This window comes from Podarcis erhardii (genome assembly GCF_964252035.2).
Source record: "Podarcis erhardii genome assembly, chromosome: 17".
Lineage (NCBI taxonomy): Eukaryota > Metazoa > Chordata > Lepidosauria > Squamata > Lacertidae > Podarcis > Podarcis erhardii.
The window spans coordinates 7,923,121-7,928,457 of record NC_138515.1 but is presented as its reverse complement, the minus strand read 5'-3'; positions in this window follow the sequence as shown (position 1 = coordinate 7,928,457).

The window sequence follows — 5,337 nt, the reverse complement described above, 5'->3', positions numbered from 1 at the left end:
GGGAGAGGGCGGGGCCTCGCTCTCAAGCTCCTCCCCGAACGAAGCGGCTGGTTCGCGGCGCATCAGAGGCGAGCGAGCGGCGAAATCTGGGGTTCCTTAGGACCTGCGCGGTCGGCGGTGCTGCCCCGCGCGCCGCATCCGAAGGGGTCCCAATTCAGCGGCGGCCAGATACCCCTGCGCCTTTCCCGCAAGGTGCATGCAAGGCGGGAAGCCAGCAGCTGATACCGGGTTAGCGATGGGGGGAAGGTGTTCCCAGTGCTGGTCCCACGCTATTTTGCGCCCCAGTCCACGCACACGAACTTCTCCCCCCCCAAAATGGCTAAAATCAGGTTGTTGTGGTTGTTGTTTAGTCTTTTAGTCATGTCCGACTCTTCGTGACCCCCTGGACCAGAGCACGCCAGGCACTCCTGTCTTCCACTGCCTCCCGCAGTTTGGTCAAACTCATGCTGGTAGCTTCAAGAACACTGTCCAACCATCTCGTCCTCTGTCGTCCGCTTCTCCTTGTGCCCTCCATCTTTCCCAACATCAGGGTCTTTTCCAGGGAGTCTTCTCTTCTCATGAGGTGGCCAAAGTATTGGAGCCTCAGCTTCAGGATCTGTCCTTCCAGTGAGCACTCAGGGCTAATTTCCTTAAGAATGGATAGGTTTGATCTTCTTGCGGTCCATGGGACTCTCAAGAGTCTCCTCCAGCACCAGAATTCAAAAGCATCAATTCTTCGGCGATCAGCCTTCTTTATGGTCCAGCTCTCACTTCCATACATCACTACTGGGAAAACCATAGCTTTAACTATATGGGCAAGGTGATGTCTCTGCTTTTTAAGATGCTGTCTAGGTTTGTCATTGCTTTTCTCCCAAGAAGCAGGCGTCTTTTAATTTCATGACTGCGCCCTAGTCCAGACTAACTATTTGCATGCACACGAACTTCACCCCCCAAAAATGGCTAACTTCAATTTCTAAAAACAGGTATCTTGAAGGGTGGGGAGGGGCAGACAGTCATGAGACTGGAAAGCTCTCCACTTACTTTAAATTGCCATCACAAGTAATGCAATGATATTTGATTACCTTTCTGAAATACTACAAAAGAAAGCGTTTTCGCGCGCAAACATTTCGAACAATCTTGCGAATGTTAGTTTTAAAATGTAAAGTTTCTGAAAAGTTCTGATTTCAGGCATTTCCCTTTGCAAATTTTGTCACTGATTCCTTCAGGTGTGTTCCTTCCTTCCCAGGGTATGTTCCAAGTTCTTCAAGCCAGCTGGTGTCTGTGGCAACATTGTTGTAAGTTTTATAACCCCCGACTGAGAAATGGATAACTCAAACTGGGAATACAAGCTGACACCCCAAAATCCAACTTTGTATGATATAAAACACTTCTCCAGAAAAGGGTCTTTTTTTTAAAAAAAAATGGACCTTTCCTTTCTTTAGTTGTTAAGTTATTTTGGCCATTGAGGCAGGGCTGACCCAATGCATTTTGGCACTTGAGGCTGGCCCTACCACCACCACCACCAGGGAAGAAGGGGTGACTGAAGATCTACACCAGGAATAAAGGGCAGTACAGTTATACTCGGCCTCGGTCCAGTATACCTGAAGGAGCGTCTCCACCTCCATTGTTCTGCCCGGACACTGAGGTCCAGCTCTGAGGGCCTTCTGGCGGTTCCCTTGCTGTGAGAAGCCAAGTTACAGGGAACCAGGCAGAGGGCCTTCTCGGTTGTGGCACCCGCCCTGTGGAACGCCCTTCCACCAGATGTCAACGAGAAAAATAACTACCAAACTTTTAGAAGACATCTGAAGGCAGACCTGTTTAGGGAAGCTTTTAATGTTTAATAAGTTATTGTATTTTAGTGTTTTGTTGGAAGCCGCCCAGAGTGGCTGGGCCAGATGGGTGGCGTATAAATTATATTATTATTATTATTATTATTATTATTATTATTATTATTATTACTACTACTACTACTACTACTACTACTACTACATTGGGAATAAGGGTGGGAAAAGACCAGCAGCAGCTCCTCTTGGCCAAAAGGCCAATGGTGCATGTGGGGGTGGGGGTGGGGGTGGGGGTGGGGGTGGGGGTGGAGAGAGCTTCCAAAGAGGAGTTGGATCTAGCCTCCATTGAATGTGCCACAGACTGTGTGGATGTCTCTATGGTTGTGGCAGTAACTGCCAGCAGTTGGCGATAATTTCCTTACAGCCCAGATCTGTTGTCTCTGTGGATCCAGCTGCCCAAGGCCTCGCTTTGCTGACCCTGCAATTAAGGCAACCGCTCAAAGTTGTCCGCACCACTCTTCCCTTAAATTACAGTTTACCTGTCTCCAGTGTTTTGCTATCATTAGCTCTTAGGAAGAATGAAAGCTTTCGAAATGTGTTTTTGTTAGGAATAGTACTCCTGCTTTAGTCCTCCAGCTATTGTATTGTATTGTTTTATATACTGTGGCTTGTCGTTGTTTTATTGATTATGGTTTAGATATTATTTATTGTAACTGTTGAGTGGATTTCTGTTTAACTTTTATATGTTGATATTATTTTATACTATTCTAATGATTGTTACTTTTTTATGTAGGTTGCCTATTTTAAAGTTATGTTTTATTATCACATTTTTGTATTGCATTAGATTGTTACGAGATGTACATTTTTTGTTTCTTCAGCTTGTAAACCGCCTTGAGTATTGTAAGTTAGAAAGACGGTATACAAATTAAAAATTATGATGATTAAACATGGCTTGTGTAAATCTATTTTGCATGTGTATTCCTGGTCTAAATGTCATGCTTCAAAAAGGGGTGCACTGTTAATGGGATCCCCTCCACAGTGTCCACCAGCTCCCAGGCTGCAAAGGCACCGTGAGGACACCCAGGGAGTAGGGGTGTCACCAGGATTTTTGTTGGGGGGGGGATCATCAGGACTTTGGGGGGGGGAGCAAAACCGCTGTGATTGGTCAGTTAAGTATTTCTATTGTTTCACTTGATGGGGGGCAGCTGCCCCTCTTTGCCCCCCCCCCTTGGCTATGCCCATGCCAAGGAGAGAGGAAGGGAGGGGTAATGCAGGGCACATGATCTCCTTCCCCACCACCCCAGCAAGCCAGATGCCCTTGGAGGAAGTGAGCAGCAATAGCTGAGCTGCTTATATGGCCGGGCATCGGTGCCTTCATTCCCCCATGACAAGAGTGCCAACTAGGCCCTGCGACCGTGGGTGTCCAGGGCCGTGGGTGCCATGCAGTGTGCATGGCCCTTGCACCAAAATTTGTGGATGCCTAGCCCCTTCATCTCCTGCCAACCTAGCAATTCGAAAACACATCAAAGTGCAAGTAGATAAATAGGTACCACTCCGGTGGGAAGGTAAACGGTGTTTTCGTACGCTGCTCTGGTTCGCCAGAAGCAGCTTAGTCATGCTGGCCACATGACCCGGCCAATAAAGCGAGATGAGCGCCACAACCCCAGAGTTAGCCATGACTGGACCTAATGGTCAGGGGTCCCTTTACCTTTAGCTCCTTCATGGGAAATTTTGTGGGTGTTCAGGCACCCAAGTCCCCAGGGACTTAGCACCTATGCCCCGTGGGCTGAGGCAGCAGGGGTGCTTGGGAGAGCCTGAGGGCGCAATTGGCATGCGAAGGGGCTTGCTCATCTACTTCTTAAACTTTCACCTTGAAATAGAAGCACGTTTTAATGACACAAGCTTCCATGGAGCAGGGGCCCACTTTGTCAGCATGTTCTGACAGTTGATAAATCTCTGCATATATAATAAAATTCCCCACAACAGCCAGTGTGGTGAGCCAGTGTAGTGTTGGACTAGGACCTGGGAGAGAGAGACCCGGGTTCAAATCTGCTCAGCCCCAGGGAAGCTTCCTGGGTGAACTTGGGCCTGTCACTCACTTCCCAGCCCAAACTGCCTCACAAGGTTGCCGTGATGATAAAATGGGGAGGAGCAGGAGAAGGACTATGTCTGCCGCCTTGAGTTTCTTGGTGGAAAGGTAATTTAGTACAGTATGTAACGAAATAAATAGAGAAATACCTGAGGGAGATTGTCTACGTATGAGATCAGAGGCCAATGAAAGCAAATGGAGATGATTCCTTGGGAACTAAGCAGTTTGCCTTACTTCTTAAGCCCGTTCCTTGTAATTGCTACTTATGCTATTTTAAAGATCCTTTCCCATTCATTATCTATCATTTCAATTCATTATACAGTGGTACCTCAGGTTAAGTACTTAATTCGTACCGGAGGTCCGTTCTTAACCTGAAACTGTTCTTAACCTGAAGCACCACTTTAGCTAATGGGGCCTCCTGCCGCCGGCGCCATGCCGCCGGAGCACGATTTCTGTTCTCATCCTGAAGCAAAGTTCTTAACCTGAAGCACTATTTCTGGGTTAGCACAGTCTGTAACCTGAAGCGTATGTAACCTGAAGCGTATGTAACCCGAGGTACCACTGTATATCATTTTATCATTTGAAAAACAAACCAAAAGCCTTTCTTTTGGGAATTATAGGGACAGAACTACTGAAACTGTATAGAAACTTATTCATGTACAGTGGCAAGAATGTTACTTGCCCAAAAATGGACAGAAGCAGAAGTCCCAGCAAAGGAAGAATGGATACAAAAACTTACAGAATATGCAGAAATGGCGAAACTTACTAGAAGAATAAGAAATCAAGATAACAAACTTTTTATATAAAAGAATGGAAATGGTTTATTAAATATTTACAGATAAATTGTAAGCAGATAACAACATGGGCAGGATTATCGGCAGTTTGAAAGTAGATGAATAAGTGAGCAAATTAAGTTAACTTGGATATGTAAAAGATATCAAAAATAAATTTAAGGAACCGCAGAGAGAGGGGGAAGGAAGTCAAGTTCTGAAATGTTCAAACGACTGTAAAATTAGTGAAATGTATAAATCTGAAAAGTATAAATAAAATTTATTAATAATAATAATAATAATAATAATAATAATTGGTACTCATGCTGTGGATTTACTACTAACAAACTGCGTGGGGAGGCTTATTTGCTGGTAAAGTAAAATAAAACACTGCCAGCCTCAGCTGATTGACTAGGCTGGCCTCGGAGCTGCTTTCTCTCCGGGTTCGTGGCACCGCGCGCCCGGCCGGGGGCAAGACCTCGCGCCCCCGCTCGCTTTGGTCTGCCCGCTTCCCACGCCCCTTCGCGGCGTCCGCAGGGCGGATCTGGGCGGGAGCGAGGGCGGCGCGGAGGCCGCCGGTTGGAGGAGGCCGGGGGAGCGGGCGGCGCTGGCCTCCTGTGGTCCGGCTGGAGGAGGAGGAGGAGCCCGGGAGGGGGGGAGTGTCGCCTGCCTGGGGCCCCCGCCGCGTCGCGGGCGTCTCGGTGTCCCTGCGCAA